At 37.3% G+C, this 24,882-nt stretch overlaps 1 protein-coding gene across 3 annotated transcripts in view; it reads left to right on the top strand.

The window, feature by feature from the left end:
* The first annotated feature begins 203 nt into the window (after positions 1-203).
* Positions 204-24,882, top strand: part of LOC106877928 (kelch-like protein 26) — a 330,015-nt gene continuing 305,336 nt past the window's right edge. Inside the window, exon 1 of one of the 3 annotated variants that reach the window (XM_052967155.2) lies at positions 204-368. The gene's annotated coding sequence lies outside the window, so the exon portion shown is untranslated. The remainder of the gene's footprint in view (positions 369-24,882) is intronic. The other 2 variants (XM_089350854.1, XM_052967157.2) reach the window with 2 other exon arrangements.

A 24,882-nucleotide genomic window follows, 5' to 3' on the forward strand; every position in this document is an offset into this window, starting at 1 on the left:
TGGTTTTGCTCGATGAAGGATAAATTGGGACTAAACAACAAAAATAACAACACTAGTAAAAACACTCTTTACTACACTTATTGATATCAATTAACGGCTATAATAGTACATACCACAGCTACTACTGCAGTAGATACTGTTGCTGACACTACAAATACTATTACTACTACTGCAGTGTAGCTGCTGCTGCTATTCTGCTGCTGCTGCTGCTTTTATACTGCTGCTTCTACTACAGAAACCGTCATCGTCGCCGTTAAACCGTCATTCACTATTATTATTTTTTCTTCTTACACTTTGGACAATCCACTTTTCTATAGTACATTTTACTCGCTTACCACTGGTTTATCCCACTATGGCTACCAATATATGTACGTATGATGAAACTATTATTATTATCATTATTATTATGCATATTATAATTTTTCTTTTTGTTCTTGTTGATGTTGTTTTTTAACCCTAGATCTTCCCCGCCGATCGTGCAAACCTTATGATCAAAGACATTCCAGCCGAAACCATTCCGTCTTTTATAGTGAATCTAGTGCTATATTATTCAATGTGTCATTCTGCTTCTTATGTATATTTTCAAATTTAATGGTGGTGCGAGTGATTAGGAAGATATATGACTGCTATTTCAAGCATGTCGGGCGACCATCTTCATTAGCCCGGGCTCCATATCTCGTTGCCGTTATGCATATTATCACAGTTAGATACTCCATAACGCCTATTATCATTTGTTCTATTTAGTTAACTGATATTATACGTTCTAAGTTCAAAACCCGTCCATATCAACTTTACCGCTTTCATATTATTCGGGGGTCGTAAATGTACTGAAGTTGGATGTAATGTAATCACAACCCTCCCTTGAAAGATAACTGTCGGCTTGTGACAATGTCAAAAATGAAAATATATACACATTATACACACGTGCATGCGTATGTATGTGTGTGTGTATGTATGTATGTGCACGTTTGTATTTGCATGTGTGTAAGTATATATGCATGTATGTATATTGTCGCGGTTACTATTAGGAGATTTCATGAATGGCGCGTGAGGAATATAGTAAACACGCTTTCGATGAATGGATCGGCCATTCAATTTTCAGTTCCGCTTGTGAGGGTGTGGAACCGAAAGAGGCCATGTGCCCGGAAGACTGTCTGGATATATTTTTTAAAATATTTCTAGCGGTTTGTGCGTATGCTCTGACGTTCCCCTGAGAGTCTGCTTTCTATATTTGGAAGCTTATACATATATCAAACTATATAATACAAACATAAGTACGTATGTACATAAATACATACATACGCACTCGCGCGCAAATTAATTGAATTGTAAAAGCGTTTCCTGACTTTTGGCCCGTCCTGTATACACACGCACACACACACACACACACGCACACACACACACACAAACACAAATGCGTGTGTATATATGTATGTGCGTGTGTATCGGTAGCAAAGCGAGGGTGTTGGGGGCGGTGCCCCCTGGGATAAGATTTTATGGGGCTTCTTACGCAAGGGCTGTCCTGGGCGGCCCCCTCTTGCTACGTCACTGGTGTGTGTGTGTATATGTATGTATACATGTGTGCATGCAATCATATATATATATATATATATATATATATATATATATATATATATATAATCATATATATATATATATATATATATATATATATATATATATATACATATATGCATACATATATATATATATATATATATATATACATATATGCATACATATATATATATATATATATATATATATATATATATATACATATATATATATATATATATATATATATATATACATATATATATACATATATGCATACATATATATATATATATATATATATACATATATATATACATATATGCATACATATATATATATATATATACATATATGCATACATATATATATATATATATATATATATACATATATGCATACATATATATATATATATATATATATATATATATATATATATATATATATATATATATATATATATAGGTCAAATATGTATGTATATGTGTGTGTGTGTGAGTGTTTGTATGTAAACGTCCACACACGTTTATATATAATTGTTAGTAAATCAGTGTGAATGAGAAAAGAGTACTCAGTACTCAATAGAATTCTTTGATACATTTATTGGAAGTTGAAACTTCAAACTTCATATATCTGTAATCAGAGTTTTTCATTTGTCATCTTTGGAAAATTATGATCAATAGGACAAGGAAAATGTTGTCATAGAATACGGTTTGTTATTTACCATTTTATATACTACTTTTTCTATTGATCACAGTTATCCAAAGTTTGGAAATCGTAGAATTTATGAAGTTGCAGCTGCTTTTATAAATCACACATACATAAAAGCATACATGCTTAAATGCATATATGTATGCATGTATGTATGTTTGTATGTATGTATGTCATTATTCAGTTATATTTCAAAATTTCTTGTCAATAGAGAAAGAGCTGGTTTCTAACCCAAGGTGCTTTCATTGGAATTTCAACATCAGCAACAGGGTATTTTTGTTTGTTTGTTTGTATGTATGTATATGTGCAGATTTGTATATTTTGTTTTATGTATGTATGTATTCTCATGCATATAGTTGCATATCTAGACATGCTCATATATATCTAAATGATAAACTTCTGGAAAGTTTTACAGATTTTTACAGTTCCAGTGATGGATTGGATCTGTAGTCTTCAAATTAGCTTATGTATGTATGTATGTATTCTTTTATTCTTTTACTTGCTTCAGTCATATGACTGGTGCCATGCTGGAGCAATTTTGTCTTTTAAATTTTATTTAAGTTCTTAAGAGAGTTCAAGCTAGTCACTAACAAAGTGACAAGACTTTTTGAGTTAAGAGAGTTCCCAGTGTTTGTAAATATGTGGTTGAGTTGGTGTATTAGTTGAACTGTTGATGCACACACCCAAGTGTGTGCATCTGTTCATCTAAAAATCTCAGATGGAGAATCTTTGGAATGTATTACAAATCTTCACTGTGCCGCTAATAGATTGGATTTAAAGAATGTGTGTCAGTTTTTTTTTTGCTCTTTCTTTGAAAAATCTAGTATTTCCAGTTTATTTTCGTGTAAATTTGTAGGTTCATAGCCAAATGCATTTACGATGATAAGTACAAAAATGAGAATTTATAGTCAGCATACAAGAGCTGTATATTTCACATTAATTTACCATAGATGTTCTCTTTTTCTTGGACCTTTGATAGTACATTCGCATCTGCTGAGCAGTAGATCTCTACAACAGTGCATGACTTTTGTTCCCTGCTCTACAAAACAATATCAAGTCTGTTATGTTTGCACTGATGTTTGCACCATCAGTATTCCTTGCTTTTAAAGGTGTAAATACCTGCTAGTTCTGACATGCCTTTGATGTATTTGTCAGAGCAATCCATCTTGCATCCATCTTGTAGATAGCATTGTAAATAGTAAATAGTTTTTGCAACTATATCATGCATTAGAAACAAGTATCACATAGACATTTTGGAGCAGCTGGTGTTGATGATGTTGGTGGTATCCTCCACACTGGTATAGCATAGCTGAGATTTTCTATCTGTACATGGAGGTTTGGTGCTATCTTTGTCTCTCTATTTTATCAGGTATTTAGTAGCTATCTCCTGTTTCTGGATAACAAAGGCATATCCTTCTAGGTGGGATATAATGTATCTATCTCAGGTCCAGGAGAGGCTACTCTATGTATGTATGTACATACGTATATACATACGTACATATATATGTATGTACAAATGCACACACATGCATACATTTATATATCTATATAAAAATATATATATACATATATAGTCATCTTAACCAGCATCATCCTTCTGATAAATGACATACCACTGTAAATGCTCTGACAATCAGCATTGGCTCCTGTCCTATGTCACTGTGTCCTGTCCTATGTCCTCCTGTCCATTTAGAAGGATTACTGTGCTGAGGTCTGTCCTTGAAATTCTCAGAGCAGGGTATACTTTGTCTCTTCATTGCACTCATGTAAAGGAAGATACACACACACACATGTATGTAGATGTATGTATATATATATATATATATATATATATATATATATATATATATATATATATATATAAAAACATACATGTTGTTGTTGGCACTCCGTCGCTTACGACATCAAGGGTTCCAGTTGATCCGATCAACTGGAACTGCCTGCTTGTGAAATTAACGTGCAAGTGGCTGAGCACTTCACAGACACGTGTACCCTTAACATAGTTCTTGGGGATATTCAGCGTGACACAGTGTGAGAGGGCTGGCCCTTTGAATTACAGGCACAACAGAAACAGGAAGTAAGAGTGAGAGAAAGATGTGGTGAAAGAGTGCAGCAGGGTTTGCCACCATCCCCTACCGGAGCCTCGTGGAGATTTGGTTGCTTTCGCTCAATAAACACTCACAACGCCCGGTCTGGGAATCGAAACCGCGATCCTATGACCGCAAGTCCGCTGCCCTAACCACTGGGCCATTGCGCCTCCACACACACACACACACACACACACACACACACACACACACACACACACACACACACACACACATATATATATATATATATATATATATATATATATATATATATACATACGGGGAGAATTCACAAAAAAAAAAGACACAAAAGATGAAGACAGGTGGTGTAGACAACAAACAGATGTATTAGTTTAACACTTGGGTAGTGAAAAAGTCTTTAATGATTCAAGCCTATGCTCTTCCACATAAAGGAACACAAAAAGAAACAAGGAGAGAAAATAAAGAATGTGTAGTGGCTGTAATGATTATATATATTGTATATGGGGGTGTATATATACACATACATAAGACTGTTGGCTGAAAAGTTCATAGGCTGACCAAGATATTCTCATGGAATGTGACCAAATGTGGTTGGTTTTTCAACATAGTCCCTCTTGTGATCCCCATATGTCTTCCGTCAATGTTACAATGTTTGCATCCCATTGGTGTAGAAGCTTTTATCCTGTTGGTCAAAAAGTCATCAACAGCAGATATGACATCATCATCACTGCGATGCTGGTTCCCAGCCAAGTGATTTTTCATGTTGGGGGACAAATGATAAACAGATGGTGCCAAATCAGGAGACTAGGGTGGGTGATCAATCAGTTCAAAGCCACAGTCATGCACAGCAGCCATTGAAACCAAGGATTTTTGTGCTGGAGTTTTGTCATGATGAAACAAGACCCCTTTCATTAGTTTTCCTGGGTGTTTGGTCTTGATAGCCTTTTGTAACTGCCTCAGCAAGTTGGCATTGTACTCCATGGATGATGTGGCCCTTTTGAAAATAGTCAATGAACGCATTGTCTTTTGCATCCCAAAAAACTGAGGCTGTCATCTTCCCTGCTGATGAAACGACCTTGACCTTTGGAGCAGGTGAGGAGCAGTGTTTTCCACTGCATGGATTGTCTCTTTGTATCTTACTCAAAGCGATGAGCAAACACTCGTCCTAAGTTAGGAAATGTTCAAAGAAACCAGCTGGATCTGTTTCTAGCAATGTCAGATTTTCCCATGATGTGATCAGCCTGGTGCTCTTTTGATCAGGTGTCAGAAGATGTGGCACCCACTGAGCAGAAATAGTTATCATGCCAAGTTCATTGTGCAGGATTTTCTCAACTCTTTCACAGGATATACTAATTGCATTGGCTATTTGATGTTTTCCTTGGTGATGGTGGATGCAGGATGTCCAGATCTTGGGTCATTTTCAAAACTCTCTCTTACCCTCCTAAATTCAACTTCCCACTTCAGCTGCCCTCCTTTACACTTTTGATAAAACTGAAGCATCATCTAATGTAGCAACCATGTCAGCATGAATGTTGTAGGGACCTAAAGCATTTTTCTGCAGGTACTTGATAAGACAATGATGCCAAATTTTGTCTATTTTCAAGAGAAGTCACTAATAGTTACTTTTGAAGTCGACAGTGAACAGTCAGATGTCAGTTTCCAGAGAAGAGATGTAGCATTATATAGGATGCATGTAAGGCGGTGAGCTGGCAGATTTGTTAGCATGCTGGGTGAAATGCTTAGCAGTAGTTAGTCTGTTGCTAAGTTCTGAGTTCAAATTCTGCTGAGATTGACTTTACCATTCATCCTTTCGGAGTGAATAAATTAAGTACCAGTGAAACACTGGGGTCAGTGTAATTGACTAGTCCCCTCCCTCCAAATTTCAGGCCTTGTGCCTTTAGTAGAAAGGATTATATCAGATGTGTAAGTAACTGGAAATAAGATAATGATGTTAGTGACACGATGTCAGTGCATACCTTCCAGATACAAGAAGGTGAGTATAAGTGAGAATATGAACCAAGAACCAGGAAGGGTGAGTGGGTGGATAAGTTTATAGGAGTCTGAGAGCTTAGGTGATTAGAGGTGAATGTAGTAAATGATGTACAAGTGTAGAGATATGATGAATGGTTCATATCAAGATAGCGGAGGAAGTAAAGGAAATAACTCAAGAAGGAGAAGATAAGGAGCTGTAAAGTAAGGGTGCAGAGCAGTAGTATAATAAACCTATAGATATATTGGGGAAATAGGGAAATAATGTGCAAGGCTGGAGAGTAGGTGAGAAAGAGAGAGATGTATAGAGATAGAGGTTAGAAGTATATAGTGGAGGCTATAGAAAGTAGGTGACAAAGATAGAGGGTAACCACTGACAACAGATATGAAAGAACTTTAAAGGGATGGCAATCTTACGATGTTGTTCAGAGGAGAGGGAGAGATACCTGGTGGCATAGATTGGGGTGATCAGTGGGAAAATACTCTGGCAGCGATCACGCGTGGATGGTGCGCTTAGCGCTCCACTGGCATGGGTGCCAGTCATTGAATTTGCAAATTTCATTGATTTCAATTAGACATATGTATATATTATTGATACTAAGCAGGAGCTTCACAAGTGCATGCAGTGTTTTGGGAGTATAGATTTAACCTATTGTTACAACTACTCCTAATTCTGCTCCTACCTAGAGCAGACAAAGGAGACAGTTGTGGGACAGACAGTGGGAGATGGTTCTATAGTTAAGGCATACAGGACTTGGAAGAGATTTGGTGTTTTCAGATATGTGTCACTCATTCTCGTCAGTGTGAACATGCTCTAATGTCATTTGAACCAGTTACTTGCCTATGGTTCAGTGCCTAATATGTATACTTGGGAGAGCAGGAAACTAGTAGAATAAACTGTGTAGCATCCATTACACTCTTGGAGTGGTTGGTGTTAGGAAGAGCATCCAGTTGTAGAAACCATGTCAAATCAGACTGGAACCTGGTGCAGCCCTCCAGCTTACCAGTTCCAGTCAAACCATCTAACCCATGCCAGCATGGAAAGCAGACATTAAATGATGATGATGATGATGATGATGATGATGATACCAGGCTTTGCAAAAGTCCTGTTTCACTTTGGTTTTGATCTTTTGAGAGGTTAATCTGTGTAGTAGAAAAAGTGCTGTCATACATACTGGAAGTTATACTTTTGCAGCATGTGTCATTAAAACGTCTTTACCATTGTGTGCAGGTGTATGGAGATATAAGCGAAAAGAATCGAGATCTCTGCTCTCCTGCGAACAGGCCACAAGTCCGACATCACCAAGTGGCTTAATGTCAGCTAGATGACTGTCTACAGAGTTGCAGAGAGGCTCAAAAATAGGAGATCGACCTCGATCAGGCAGACCTCAAATTGTCAGCTGTTTGGCTGTGAGAAAGTCCTTTGAAAGTGATCCAAAGCTCAAAATGACTGTGCTCATGAAGAACAACAACATCTCAGAGGTCACAGTATCCAAGGCCATCAAAAAGGAGGGTGGCAAGAGCTTGAAGTACATGGAAAGGCCCCTGCTCACTGACCATATGCGAGAACAATGTTGGAAGTGCTGTCGTCACCTCCTCAATGACTTGAAGTGTCATGGCAATTGAATTTTCATTTTTTTCTGATAAAATATCCTTCGTGGTTGATCTAGTCATCAACAAGCAGAACAACTTGTGTGGTCAGCTTCAGCCAGGATGTCTCCGAGATCTGTTGTGTGTTCATGACCAAGCATTTGGCCTCCATGATGGTGCTTGGCATTGTGGCTTCAAATGGTAAGAAGATGCCACCAGTGTGGTTCGCAGCTGGTTACAGGCTCACCACAGCTGACTAGAGGGACATCTTAGCCACAAAAGTCCTGCCCTTGGTGAAAAATATCATGAATTAGGCAGACTATGTCTTTCAGTATGACAGTGCCCCGGTCCACATGGCCAAGGCTGTGCAAGAGTGGTTGAGGTTAAAGATGAACTTTTTGGTGGAAGGACTTCTGATTGCTGCTGTTGCCTGACCTCCCCCTCCCCGACTAGAGCATGTGGGTGCATGTTGAGGGCAAGGCCTGCAAGGTCCATCACAGCAATGTTGACGAGCTGAAGTCCTCCATCAATACCAGAATGAGGAAGGACTTCGTCCACAATGCGCATGTGGCCTTCAGGACTCGCTTGGTGCATGTGCTCGCCACCGAAGACAGCCACATTGACTAATATTAATATTCTTTTCTACTCTAAGCATAAGGCCCGAAATTTTTGGGGAGGGGGCCAGTTGATTAGATCGACCCCAGTACACAACTGGTACTTAATTTATCAACCCCGAAAGGATGAAAGGCAAAGTCAACCTCAGTGGAATTTGAACTCAGAATGTAAAGACAGACAAAATACCGCTAAGCATTTTTCCTGGCGTGCTAACATTTTTGCCAGCTTCCCGCCTTATTTGATATTAATATCTAAACGCATATTTATATGTTAAAACAAAACATCTAACTGCATCAAAACTATCATTGTGTCCTTTGTTGAGAGTGTTGTAACGTGTATAACAGGACTTTTGCAAAGCCTGGTATATATATATATATATATATATATATATATATATATACCGGAGTAAGCACATGAAATGTGCAACAAGGTGGAAAAAAGAGTACTCAAATACCATATATATATAGATATAGATATGTACATACATACATATATAGAGTAGGTACAGCAAGGAACACAAAAGGAAGAAAACAATATGAGAGGGATAAGTTTAATAAAAGTTGCATTATTATATTTGATGTCATAAAAGACACACAGGCGTATAAGATGATGCACCCCAATTTCAGTAGTGTATATACAGGGAATATGCTGGTTTACCATCTTTTTAGGAATATGGCTTTACTAGGAGGAGAAAATTCCCAGCCCCCTTGCTCCTGCCCCTTTTAGTCACCTCTTATGCCACACAGGGAATACAGCGACTATATTCTACCGATTTCCCCTGCCCCCAGTTGCAGGGGGTTTGCTAGTTAACCCATAGCTAGGATCCTTACAGGTGCTACCACTCTGGGCCAGGGTTGACCTGGGAGCAATAGTGGTTAAGAGGTGGTTCCACACTCCTCAAACCCTGAAACCAGGGCCCCAGGGTCCCACTACTGGATGTAATTTATAGTCATACCCAGCTGGGAAATGAATGTAATGCCTGGTATGTGTCTTGTTGTGGCTACCCCCACCTGAGAAAAAACAATGGGAGAATAGGCCTGGGTATATAAAAGGGAAATTTTTTTTACTACATTAAAGCATGTAAATATAGGTAGTGATGGCAGTTATATACACACTGGTAAGATTGAGAGCAATTAATGAATAGCTGTGTATGTGTGTGTGTATATTTTTATGTATATAGTTATATTTACATATATGTACACATATAATTGTGTATTGGCCACAAGATCACTTCCTCATATATAAAGGTTTCAGACTCACTGACGAGCAGGGATCTCCTTCAATCTTTGGAAACATGCTACAGTGTGTTCCATTCTCAAGAAAAGTAATCTCTCTGAGCTTGTTAATTATCACCCTATCATGCTTGCATCTAACATCTCTTAAGATAATGTAGACAGCTATTATCAATAATCTCCTCCAACACCTTCAATGTCTCTTTCTATAAATCCAGATCCACTGGTAACTCACTCTTCTACGTCACCCACAGTGAGCTCTCACTTTGGTGAAAGCAATGTTTCCCTCAGTACCATCTTTTGACTATGTCTGGTATGCAATTCTCTCAAAACTACTTACCTATGGGCTTTGAAACTCTCTCAGCTCCTGGATCAGAAGCTTCTGATCAAATTGCATCCTGTGGTGTGTATTGACGGAGCTCTTTCTGTCCTTTATTCTGTTAACCCTGGAATGCTTCAGAGCTTGGTTTTTGTCCTCACTCTCTTCTTTCTCTACATTAATGGCAACATCTAACAACACCTACTCATATGCAGAGAACATCTCACTTCATTCTTCCCTAATCTTCTTCAACCGTGCATCATCCTAGACACCACATGACAAACTTGTACCAGTTCTATGGACAGAGATTTCAAAAGCATCTGCCAGTGGAGGATATGCCTCTTCTCTCTCTTCTAACAGCAAGAAAACACAAACTCTACTCATCTCATGGAGCCATCATTGCATAACATTTCACTTCATTGTGAGTAACAAGCAATTATATCCCTCACAATTGTCTCAAATATTGGCTCTCATTATTACCATGGGTCTCTTTTGAGAAAGAGCACATCTTTAACACTGCTTCTGACCCTGCAGTTAATTCATCTTCCCAACAATTATTGACATTCTACAAGGCTTAGGTGGGGCCCACAATGAAGTTTTATTCTCAGATCTGGGATAATGTGGTCCTACTATTACACACAGAAACATACAAGACTGCATCAAGAGAATGAATACACAATGGATTGGTATAATGTCATTCACAGACATGCTCTAGCCTCTGGCTCACAATAGCACTATCTCTCCTCTATCTTTTATACTGTTCCCCATAGTGGCTTCTGCTCTTTGGGGTTGGCTAGGTTTATTCTAGCTCCACTCAGGTATTCCTGTCTCACTCATCACTCTTGTTATGTCTAACTCCATCAAGCCCTGCACTAAACACTACATCCAGGTTTTCCTTCCCAGAATGATAGCTTTCTGGAATTCCTTCCCCACCTGCTCATGTTTTCCCTACAAGTGTTGATCTGCAACAGTTCCAAAAGAACATCAATGGCACCAATCTCACTGGTCTTGGAGGGCCTGTGTAGACCAGTCACTGCTCCTTGCTCCAGACTCAGTAAGTCAAATATCTGTGTGTGTGTGTGTGTGTGTGTGTGTGTGTGTGTGTGTGTGTGTGTGTGCCTGTGTACATATGTATACATACATGGTGGCAGTTAACTTGTAGATGAATATGACCATCACTGACAAAGCAATGCCTGTACAAAAATTTAGGTCCAATAAGGCTTGCACTGCAGCTCATTAACCTTCTCCATCCTCATGACAAGATCCAGAGATAAGCTGTGCCAATATTAATGGCTGGCTCAAGAATGTGGGGAAACCTTTATCTCAAGTGTATGCAAAAGATCCCAATATGTATGTGTTTATGATGTTCGTGCATGTATGTAATTATGTATATGTATACACACAAACACATATATTTGTGTGTGTGTGTGTTTGTTTGTGCTTATATAAATACTTACACACATACACACACACATATATTTTCTTACACATACATGCACACACACACACATGTACTTATGTGTACATACATACACACACATATATACATACACCTACCTACCTACCTACCTACTTACCTAGATACATACATACATACATAGATGCATGCATACATACATACATACATACATACATACGCGCGCACACACACACACATACACACACACACACACACACACACACATACATACATCGTTGCTATTATGCAAAAATATCGTAAGTTCAAAACGCTGCTTTTTCATTATTCCATTTCTTCAACGGTTTCAGCTTAACAGTAATACTTTGTTGGGTGCATAAAATCGTAACTCCATGCATGGATGATATTTTCAGTCAAAAATAGTTTTGCAAAACTGTCGTATGTGGGACTTACTACACTTTTGAAAAATGCTCAACCGTTGTATTATACTTCGACAATTTTCATCTGAAACAGCTGGAGATACGATAATTTAACCAAAAGAACTGGCTATTGCAAGCAAAATTAAATATTGAAAAACAAAAAAACGCATCTGCCCAAATTTGGACATAGGCGCAGGAGTGGCTGTGTGATAAGTAGCTAGCTTACTTCCGGTTTGCTCACTGCGCATGTGCGTCAGATTTGCTACTTGCCGTCAACGAAGATAGACGTGAGTTTCGGCTCTGTCTAAAAAAGGTAAAATCGAAGAATTCGCCGAGGTAAGTCGTTTTTGTTGCTCAGCTGGGCAGCAATTTATTGCTTCTATTTATTTTTTCAGTAAATTGTTGTCCAGCGGTGTGGCATCTTCGCTTTCCTTGGCGAGTTTTTTGTGTGTTCGTTGTACGAACAAATTTTGTATTCGCTGTTTGTGGGAGGCGGGCTCGCTTGCCCACAGTAGCGAAAATTTTTGTTTTGACTTTGAGCCAAAAAAAAATAAAATAAAAAAATAGAACCTTTGAGTGAAGTCGACCGAGGTGGACGGAATTGGTTTTTGAGCTGTGTGTAATTTATGGTGTTTCTTTTTTCAGTAAATTCGCCAGCTCTAGAGCAGTTCCGTTTACTTTCGGCGACTTTAGGTTGTTGCTAATTTTTGTGGACAAAATTGTGTTTCTCGTTCGTCGTTATTGGTAGGCGTGTTCGAGTCACCATAAGGCGGACTGAGAATTTTTGTGAAAAACTTTTTGTGTCTCACTTAATTGCGAGAACTGTTGTTTTTGTGGGCGTATCTCGCCTCCGAAAAACTTGCAAAAAATTCTAACAATTTGTGATGGATTTCTCTGTGTTCCTGTTGCTGTGGCCCTGGATTATCTTTACTGGAATACCTGTAGGCTAGGATTACCGAGTGGCCGGAATTGTGTTGTGACTTGAACTGTCTTCCTTCCTTCTTTTTCTCTGCTCTGTCTTTCTGTTCTTTCTGTATTTATTTATTTATTTTTGCTGTGAACCTTTTTGTTGAACTTTTCGTTGAACTTTTTTTTGAAAGCATGGCAAAAAGAGTAACACTGTCTTGGAGTGGGAACTGTGCCCACCCAAGCAGTGGTTGACAGAAATGGAAGAAAGAACAGTGACGCTCCGAACCTACTCAGAGGTGTTGGGTAGCGTCACTGTCTTTCCCCAAACTATTATTGAAAAGGAACTTACGAATGTTAATGCCAACTTTAAATATATTTCAAGGGGAGTCAAATATGCAACCGTGTGGTTGCTTTTTGACTCCCCGAGTGAAGCTCGCAAATTTGCGAGTGGGCCCATTGAGGGCAAAGAAATTTTGTTTCTGCCTCCCCGCAATTTCTGTATTTTTCACTTTTTTCCGTAACCCTAACTCTTAGAAAAATTTTTGGAAATTTTTTTCAGAATCATAATCTCCGTATTTTTCCGCATATTTTGAAAATAAAAAAAAAACTTAAAAATTCTGAGAAAAAGTTAAAAATGAAGAATTTAGGGTGGGGTGTAATTTCAAAATGCCGATTTTTGCCAATTTTTTTACAGATTCGTATTCTCCGTAGCCGAAACTGGGGTTTGTGTAGAAAAAAAAAAGATAAAAAAAGTCTTGCCGCAATGATATATATTCTTTTTATTGTTTTAGTCAACTGACTGCCGCCTTTAGATATAAGAATTTAAAAACTTCGGGAGAAGTGAAATAATTGGGTTTTAATGGTTGAACTGAAATTAGATTAAACTATAGACAATAGCGTGTAAATATTGGGTTAAAAAAACACTTTGGATGCAAAAAAAGTCAAAGGCCGCTCATGGGGCTCGAACCTACATCTTCTGTAAACATGACAGACATACTACCATTTGAATAACATATCTTCACTTTGCATATCTCATGCTTTTCATTGACGGACATACATTTGTATACCAGAAAGATATCTTTTCGGTGTTTAAACACATTTTGTTGTTATTGTTGAAGATAAAAGAAATTTAAAATCCTGATTATTATTAATGTTATCATTATCATTACTATTATTGTTGGCCCTTTGATCTGTAAAAATAAATGATAATAATGTTTTGTTATAGTTGTTACTGGATTTTTCAGCTTTATTATTTAACTAGCAGAAATACCCGGCGTTGCCCGGGTTAAAGAGAATAATGAAATCTAAAAACGCCGTCTAGACTACGCATCATCTTTATATATAGAGATGTATATACACACACGCACCCAAACACACGTATATATATGTATATCAATATAAATATATGAAAGTCAATGAAGTTTCGTAAAAGGTGATCATGTACATACTTTCTTGCTGTTGTGATTATAACACCTCGTTGTAAACAATGTTCCTTGTTTTCCCTTGTGGAGCATATACGAATAGGTTTTTTTTGCTGCCCACTCTTGAGCAACCAACATACAGTTGTCCATGTGAGAAGCAGGGCTCTTCCAAGAGAGGACCAGCTACAGACAGTGTTTGACCCTGAGATTTGTTTATGGACATGGCAAAAGTCACACGAAGGGGGAATTGTAGTCTTCTGAATGTAAAAGGAATGTCTGCTCCTGATGGAGTAAGAGGAATTCTTGGAATAAAGACGTCATCCCCTTTTGCACATCCAGAAAGAATGGTAGCCTCGATAACGTGTGACATCATTTTCAAAATAATGCTCATCTGTTATGTTCGGGTTAAAATTTCATCAACATCAAAAATATATGAATTTTCATGGGAGTTATGGCCGTTATGCAAAGAATATAATTTCCAAATTTCATAAAGATCCATTCAGTACTTTTGACGTAGTTTTGGATAAGAAAACAAATGACTAATGTGTGTGTTTGTGTGCATGTGTATGTGTGTGTGATGGGTGTATATATGTATAGATATCTGTATGCATGTATATATGTATATATGTGTACATATTACATGTACATCTACATATATATATATATATATATATATATATATACATACATCTACACATATATATACATAAACATGTATGCATATAGATCTATATATATATATACATATACGTGTACATATACATCTATATGTATACATATACATCTCTCTTTCTCTCTCTCTCTCTTTCTCTCTCTCTCTCTTTCTCTCTCTCTCTCTCTCTCTTTTTTTCTGAAAGTATGTGTCATTACAGTATCGAAATGGTGTACATATACATCTATATGTATACATATACATCTCTCTCTCTGTCTTTCTGTCTCTCTCTTTCTCTTTCTCTCTCTCTCTGTGAAAGTATCTGTCACTAGCAGAAATACCGGGCGTTGCCCGGGTTAAAGAGAAAAATGAAATCTAAAAACGCCGTCTAGACTACGCATCATCTTTATATATAGAGATGTATATACACACACGCACCCAAACACACATATATATGTATATCAATATAAATATATGAAAGTCAATGAAGTTTCGTAAAAGAAGGTGATCATGTACATACTTTCTTGCTGTTGTGATTATAACACCTCGTTGTAAACAATGTTCCTTGTTTTCCCTTGTGGAGCATATACAAATAGGTTTTATTGCTGCCCACTCTTGAGCAGCCAACATACAGTTGTCCATGTGAGAATCAGGGCTCTTCCAAGAGAAGACCAGCTACAGACAGTGTTTGACCCTGAGATTTGTTTATGGACATGGCAAAAGTCACACGAAGGGGGAATTGTAGTCTTCTGAATGTAAAAGGAATGTCTGCTCCTGATGGAGTAAGAGGAATTCTTGGAATAAAGACGTCATCCCCTTTTGCACATCCAGAAAGAATGGTAGCCTCGATAACATGTGACATCATTTTCTTTATCACGAGTCGTGTTCCATTGCAAAGTCTTGGTGGTTCCAGATTGCGGAGCAGCATAACAGGCGTTCCAACTTTAAGTGATAATATGTGGGGAGGTAGTCCTGGAGGCTCCAACGAATTGAGAAATTCAGGAGGATAGTTCACCACTTCATTTGTATCTGAAACTGTATCAACAGACTTGTAAGTTTGAAGATTGCCGGGAAGAGAATGCATCAGGTGTTGATTAATTTTTGTAACAGCTACGTTTTTTGGAGCTAATATTGCTCTTTCACATAGCCAATTGTGATTTTGGTAGTTTTGTTTAAAGTTGGGAAAGACTTTGTGTTTGAGGTCATCTACAGAATTAACAGAACAAAATGGCCGGAGGTCTGCAACGAAATAATTTTACTCAACACTTTGCAAGTGAATCAGTGGAGGCAAAGATGCGTCTCATTTACTTGACAATTTATGCACCACATTGCAGAAATCACAATGTAAGTATATCTAAAAGGGTAGTCTTACACTGTTGTACCGTTGCATTACAAATAATGCTCATCTGTTATGTTGGGGTTAAAATTTCATCAACATCAAAAATATATGAATTTTCATGGGAGTTATGGCCGTTATGCAAAGAATATAATTTCCAAATTTCATAAAGATCCATTCAGTACTTTTGACGTAGTTTTGGATAAGAAAACAAATGACTAATGTGTGTGTTTGTGTGCATGTGTATGTGTGTGTGATGGGTGTATATATGTATAGATATCTGTATGCATGTATATATGTATATATGTGTACATATTACATGTACATCTATATATATATATATATATATATATATATATATACATACATCTACACATATGTATACATAAACATGTATGCATATAGATCTATATATATATATATATATATATATATATACATACATACATATACGTGTACATATACATCTCTTTCTCTCTCTCTATATCTATACATATACGTGTACATATACATCTATATGTATACATATACATCTTTCTCTTTCTCTCTTTCTCTCTGTGTGAAAATATCTGTCATTACGGTATCGAAATGTGATTGTTTCAGTTAGTGGAATAGTTTCATTTTTAAAGTGAAAGTATTTGACATGAGTGTTTTTGTTTCACTTTTGACACGTAATACTTAAATAGTGGAGGAGATATTATGTTGCCGTGGGCTCGAACTCTGCAAGAAGTTAAAAATTTGTTTGATAGAACACAACTGGAACCTTAAGTAAGGCATGTGTAAAATTTGAATGAAATTGGTTGCGTAGTTCTCGAGTTTTAGGGATTCACACAGACAGACAGACATTCTCATTTTTAAATATATAGATTACAGTATCGAAATGTGATTGTTTCAGTTAGTGGAATAGTTTCATTTTTAAAGTGAAAGTATTTGACATGAGTGTTTTTGTTTCACTTTTGACACGTAATACTGAAATAATGGAGATATATGTTGCCGTGTGCTCGAACTCTGCATGAAGTTAAAAATTTGTTTGATAGAACACAACTGGAACCCTAAGTAAGGCATGTGTAAAATTTGAATGAAATTGGTTGCGTAGTTCTCGAGTTTTAGGGATTCACACACACAAACAGACAGACAGACACACATTCTCATTTTTATATATATAGATGTTTCGCTTTAGATATTTTTCCCGAGTGTCTTCCGACTTTTCTCAATCTGGCTTGCATTTTTGCCAAATAAAGCGAATACTGTTGTTAACATTAATTTCCACTTTAAGTCGGCGAGCTGGCAGAATTGTCAGCGTGTCGGGAAAACTGTTTTGCGACACTACTTCCAATTCCTTACATTCTGAGTTCAAATTCGAGATTGACTTTACCTTTTATGCTTTCGGAGTCGATTAATTAGGTAATAGTCAAGCACTTGGGCTGATCTAATCAACTAGTCGTCTCTCCTAAAACATCGCCCCTAAAATTTCAAACCTTGTGCCTATAGTAAAAAGGATTACTTTCTTCAAGGTGGCATGCAGGCAGAATCGGAAAATTGGTTTGCGGCATTTCTTTACGTTCTGAGTTCAAATTCCGCTGAAGTTGACTTTGCCTTTCATTCTTTTGGAGATCGATATAATACTTACCAGTTTAGCACTAGGGTCGATGTAATCGCTTATCCCATCTTGCTGACCTCGTGTCAAAACTTGAAACCATTATTTTTGTACATCTGTATTTCTTCCGGTCCTCTGGCGTTCTGTGTTCAATCCCCAGCGGGACCAGTTTTTGCGTTTCAACCTATCGCGATCGATAAAATAAAGTACCAGTCATGTCCTGTGGTCTATGGTGTCGACTAACCTCTTCCCCTCTAAATGACCGGCCTTTTGCGTATAATATAGACCATTATTCTTTACTACTTTTAAGCGGGTGATAGGCAGAATCGTTTGAATGTACAGCATTGGACAAATTGCTGTGTGATATTAATTCCGCCTCTTCGTGTTCTGAGCTTGAAACCTGCCAGGGAACAGCTTTGCGGTTCATCCTTCTTGTTGACAAAATTATATATCAGTGAAGTTCTGGAGTTAATTTAGATGTAATCAGCACTCCTTCGATATTGGTCGGCGACGTCATTCAGCCACACAACCATGACATAGAAAAAAGAAGCTAGACCAATATCGAAGGAATGCCATATAATCGACTATTCCCTCTTCTTAAATATCTGCTCTTGGGCCTACATTTGAAATAGTTATTTTCTAATTGAGTGGAATACTCATGTTCTTTTTTTTCCCAGGCTTCTGCCTCCATATTTTCTACCGTTCTTACGGTATTATGATATAGATTAACAGAGCATCATTTTCTACCATTCTATTTATCGAGTTATCACCTCATATCAATTTATCCTTGTATCTAATTATCGCTAAACACGTATTCATCACCGTGTCTCTGTCTATCTATCTAATTTCTACAGATATCTATCAACTATGTATGTATTTAACTATCTATTTATTTGCCTGTTTTTCTCTCTCTCTCTCCGTCTGTCCGTCCGTCCATCCATCCATCTATATATAATTATAGAATATTTGTATAATTTTACCTATAAAGGTTATTTTAACGTACTGAGCTACTTGGTAAAATTATTAATTGATTGATTAATTTAATTAATTAATTTTACCCTTTTATTATATACATACATATATATATATGTATGTATGTATGTATGTATGTATGTATATATATATATTTCCAAAATAAAAATCTGAGCAATTTTATTTATCTATGTATTACAAAAGTAGTTTATATTTTTGTAAAAGTGCTTTGCATGCTTTCTTGTGTGCAAAACTTTCTATGACCTGACTGAAATCAATATTTCGATTGCGTTATGATTCATTGCTGATTCGAACTGAGGCCACCAGACGACCTTGTGACCTGTTTGTTCTGAGATAGTTGTTTACTAGTTTAAGCTTATGGAAATGCATGTTTTATCCAGACGACTGTTATACAGACATCGTCAGGAATTCGGAGTGATTCACAGAGATGTGGAACTATGTTTTCCAACTTGTGTATTTTGTTGAATAAATCCACGGGTTTTAGTTGCAAATTCTCGAAGTTGCTACGGTGTATCACATTTTTCATGTAGATTAATTCAATTGAGAGTTCTTTGTCATTTATATATCAGCATTGCTAATTTCTCCAAATGATATACACTTTGTGGTCAAAAGATTTTTCCGATATAGATTGCCATAAGAATTTTCTTTGCAGCTTCATATCTTTTTCTTTGACCATGAATGATAGAATTGACAGTGTTATACAAATAGAAAGAAAAAAAAAATGTCTGCATATTCGTCAGGATCTTTTTTTGTCTGGCTTCATTACTTGACTGGTTCTCAAACAATAAATAAAAATAAAAAGATATATAAAATAATCTTTCGGTTTCTCTCATTTGTCTTTTGTTTGATTTCAATTTACAGACTGTTAGCGATTTTTTAAAAAATTTTCTGACAGCAGAATGTCAAATTGATTTTGTATGGGTTCTACAGCATTTCGATGATCATTTGAATATCGTCCACTTCACTATCAACAATAGCCTTTCTTACCTGTTGGAGATGTTAGTAAAAGCAAGAGTATCGAAGCAGATGGATGATATACAATTCATCTGAAATAGACTAAGAATTTAAAGGTCTCCTTTGTTTCTGGAGACTGATTAAATTTGAGAGATCATGCAGAGCTAAATTTATAACATTGCAATTTGATGTAGATAATTTCCCCACTAGATGGCCAGCGGTTAACACGTTAACCAGTGTTTTATCGCAAACTTCATACAACCACCATATGCACCACCAGTGGTACATTTTCATAATTTGAGATATTTTATTCTGTCTCTTTGACATGGTTTCGAGAATATTTGAATAAAATGAGTACTAAATATTAAAGTTTAATTATGAAATACTGTAAAAATGCCAAAAAATTTACATTTTCTTGTAATTAAACAGTATGCGGTGTGGCCGGAAATACGTGTTGTCACCGGTAAGTTCCAGTAACTGGCTGTGGCGGGTAACGTGTTATTTGATGTGAGATGCAATGATTAGCACCCATCTTTTTTAGTGTAAAAGTAAAAACACATACTTTCAATAGCTCAAAATACATTTGTGCTCACTAAAAGCACAAAAGAAAGCGCACACACAACATAGAACTGGTAAATGGAACCCATCTTCGCGTTAACGTATCAATACATTGTAGGAAGGTAGTGAATAGTGACTATGCATCCATGGTTCGAATAATGTGATCAGGTTCATGTCTCTGCCCAGGGGCAACTGACGAACGTATTTCCAGCCTACTAACGAACCAACTAACCCAGTCAACGTGATAATATAAGCAGACTTGAGTAAGACTTGACTACGTAGATTTGTTTAGTTACTTTGTCAATTTATCATAACCTAGCCTTTCAAATTATTTTTGAGCATTATTTAAGGGACCAGGCTCACCCCACTCCTGCCCAACGTTCTCAAAGGATCTGTTTATATAATGTGTATGTATGCACGTGTGCACTGCTGTGTATCAACATACACACATATGTATGTATGTGTGGAGGCGCAATGGCCCAGTGGTAAGGGCAGCGGACTCGCGGTCATAGGATCGCGGTTTCGATTCCCAGACCGGGCGTTGTGACTGTTTATTGAGCAAAAACACCTAAAGCTCCACAAGGCTCCGGCAGGGGATGGTGGCGAACCCTGCTGTACTCTTTCACCACAACTTTCTCTCACTCTTACTTCCTGTTTCTGTTGTGCCTGTAATTCAAAGGGTCAGCCTTGTCACACTGTGTCACGCTGAATATCCCCGAGAACTACGTTAAGGGTACACGTGTCTGTGGAGTGCTCAGCCACTTGCACGTTAATTTCACGAGCAGGCTGTTCCGTTGATCGGATCAACTGGAACCCTCGACGTCGTAAGCGGCGGAGTGCCAACAACAACAACAACACTAACACTTTCCAGGAAATGAGTTACTCGAGATTTCACCACTCTCTGAAATACTTTGACGATATGAGAAGTAAGTGAGATCTGTCGGTAATTCACTGCCAACGATTAAAAACTGGGACAATCGACTAGGACAGGAAATTTTCGGTATTACAGCCAGTGGCCAGTAATTTCTTCTAGGGAATTGCTAAAGTGAATGCCAGTTGATGATGGCACTCCTTCAGGGCTCGAGCGGGGAATTTGTCGGGGCCTGCAGCAGAGTTGTTAGTAATTTTGTTAATTAGCTGCTTTAGTATTTGGGGTGACAAGCACAAGTATGTCAAATATCATGGAGAATGTATTATAATTACCAAATGGCAATTAAGGCCTATTCCTTTTGAGAAAGGGAGATAATCTCAGGAATCAAGTATTCGCGAAAATTGACATAACATTAAGGAGACAGAATTATAGATTATTCGGTGAGAAAGGAAAAGGCAAAGAAGACAGTAAGAAGGATAAAGGAGAGAATAGAAGATAATGGATAAGGGAGAAGGAAGAAATGGAGAGAATATATTTGCTAAGTAATGGGGGAAGAAGGTAGAGGAGAAGGGCCAAGGAGATACGTATATTAAATCATAGCAGTAAAGAAAATGGGGATCTTTTTTAAAACGGGGGCCACATTTTTCATTAACGAAACACTTTGAAACTTGGAACACTGGTAGAATGTGTCATATAAAACATCTTTTTCTCTTAGTCTTCTTAAAAAAAAAAAGAAATCCATAAATTATTCCATGTTGAAGTTGTCGTATTTCTGTAATTTCAACCAATCACTGACGTCCATTCAGCCAATGTACATTAAGTGCCGACTACATAAACAAACGATTCTGAAACAATTAACCCTAACCCTAACCATAGGGTTAGGGTTAAAGCAAATTTAAAATGAAAAAAGCAGAGAAAACGAAGGTATGGAGATTAAATACGCTTTACATCGCTTAATCAGCCAAAGGAGTAAATCTAAACAACTGAATACTTGTCAGTGATTGGTTGAAATTATCGAAATAAGACAATTTTTTACATGAAATAAATTCGAATACAAAAATATTTTTCTGTTCTATAACACAAAATAGATAAGTATACGAAGTTTGAAAGTCTTTCGGTACCAAAAACACTACGTAAAACATTAATGAAAATTGTGGCCCCCGTTTTAAAAAAGATCCGAAAATGGAGAAAATAAGTAGTACTGAAGTTCTTGATGGAGTAAACAGGTGGTGGTGTTTTTTTGTTTTTTTTCGGGAAGGAAGAGATGAAGTGAATAATTAGAAAGTAGGGATAGAAAGTATGAAAGAAAAACGAGAGAAATAGCTGGACCGAGAAGTAAGTCTAAAATATACAAACATTAGCGCTAACGGTGGTGTCCCAGCATGGATTCACTCCTTGGCTGAAACCGATAACTGAATAATGAAATATGTATCAAAAGGGCCAAAGGCCATAGGCTCATAAGGCCGGATTATCTAACGAATGTCTCCCTACCTCCACCCGGAAGGTATGTCGATCCGTTGCCGGATTACTAATTTTTTCCAGCTGAGTGAATGGAGCAACGTGAAATGAATTGTTTTTGCTCAAGAACACAATGTGTCGCCTGGTCCAGAAATCAAAACCACAATCTTACGATCAACAGCCTAACTATATATATATATATATATATATATATGCATTAAATACTATAAAACGTACACGTAGGGCAGACACAAGAACCCTAATTCTTCACATATATATAAGGCGCAGGAGTGGCTGTGTTGTAAGAAGCTTGCTTCCCAACCACATGGTTCTGGTTTCAGTCCCACTGCGTGGCACCTTGGGCAAGTGTCTTCTATAGCCTCGGGCCGACCAAAGCCTGCGAGTGGATTTGGTAGACGGAAACTGAAAGAAGCCCGTCGTTCATATATAATATATATATATATATATATATATATATATATATATAATGTGTGTGTGTGTTTCTGTTTGTCTCCCTTCCAATGCTTGACAACCGATATTGGTGTGTTTATGGTCCCTGTAATTTAACTGTTCGGCAACAATACCGATAGAATAAGTACATGGCTTAGAGGATCCTAGGTTCGATTTGTTCGCCTAAAGGCGGTGCTCCAGCATGGCCGCAGTCAAATGACTGAAACAAAAGAAAAAAAGAATATATACACTGTTTTATATACACGATTCCGCTAATCTGCTAACAGCTAATTAGCGAAGCTAACTTTTCGTTTAGCAGATTTATAAAAATATATATACAAGTATGTATTTTTATATATATATATATATATGTGTGTGTGTGTGTGTGTGTATACGTATGTGTGTGTGTAATTAAATGATCACAAGATCAGCTCCTTAAATATATGTAAATGTATAAAAGTCACATGAACAACAGAACATCAAGAAAAAAAGAGGAGTACACAATTTATGATAATTGGTTGAACGCTGAAACTAAGAAATAAGTAGCGTTCCATGCTTTGGACTAGTCTTTCTGCAAGGAAAATCAGATAAAAAAAGTAAAAAGGAAAAGGAAAGAAAAACAGGAAAGTATGATAGGTTTGGTCAGTATGGTAAGGTGTGGAATGAATGGCAGATAAAAGGCGCTGGACATGTACGGTCTTTGTGAATGTGTGTGGTATCTGTACGTGAACATGTTGGTGTATATGTGTGTGTGTGTATTTGACAAGATTTTCCATTTACCACAGATATACGTACATATATATATATATATGCTCACACACCACTTCGCTTCTATTCACAAGACGTATGCACTACCTCATTTCCATTCCCTATACCACACATGCACACAAGAGTTACGTACAAACACAAAGGATCAGGAGCTAGAGTCAGGATGAGAAGAGTGAGAAAAAGAAGGGAAAGAATGGGGAAAGAGAAGAAAGGAATATAAGGGAAGCGGGAGACCGCCTATTCATTACACATATCACTACGATTCAAAATGTTAAGTCCGGTTTGCAAAGCCTACCCATGCTACTGCGTACATAGATTAGCGAGAAATCTGGGAAGCATTGAATACAGGCAACTTTTGCTCGATGTTTTGTTTTTGTGCTTTATTTATGTCGTTACATTTTGTGTTTTGCACTTATACATGATAATGGAAGCTCTAGTCTATACCTGAGATCCTCAAACCGGGTTACGCAAGAGAAATTGCAGAGGTACACGAGAGATATTGTGGTGGCATGCGAGATTTGTATAAACGCTAGAATTTTAAATTAATTACGGCCAACTATTCTGAGTGGTGCATCCTCAAATTTAATAAAATTGTTTTTATAAATAACCATCAAATACGTTATTTGGAAGTTTTCACTTCCAAATTTAATTCTTAACAAATTCATACATTGCTTATTTTATGATATCCAATATTTTTGCACGATATACTCTTCTCCTTTCCATGGCTCTCTGCGCTGAAAGCAGATGTTGTCCTTCTCTCTTCGTCATGGCCCAAGCCTCACATGCGTATAGCATTGCAGGCAAGACTGTGCTGTTGAAGAGATTGGCGCGTGTTGTCTTGCCTTCAGCATATCCTTCATCGAAGTGAATGTTCTCCATTCAGCTCGTAATCTTCACGAGATCTCATTCTCCATCCCTCGCCCCATAGTCACTTCTAGACCGAGATACACATAGCTGCTCACCTCTTCAATTTCATCTCCTGCGACTGTTA

Source organism: Octopus bimaculoides, chromosome 4 (genome assembly GCF_046866305.1).
Source record: "Octopus bimaculoides isolate indiv1 chromosome 4, ASM4686630v1, whole genome shotgun sequence".
In the NCBI taxonomy this organism is placed as follows: Eukaryota; Metazoa; Mollusca; class Cephalopoda; order Octopoda; family Octopodidae; genus Octopus; species Octopus bimaculoides.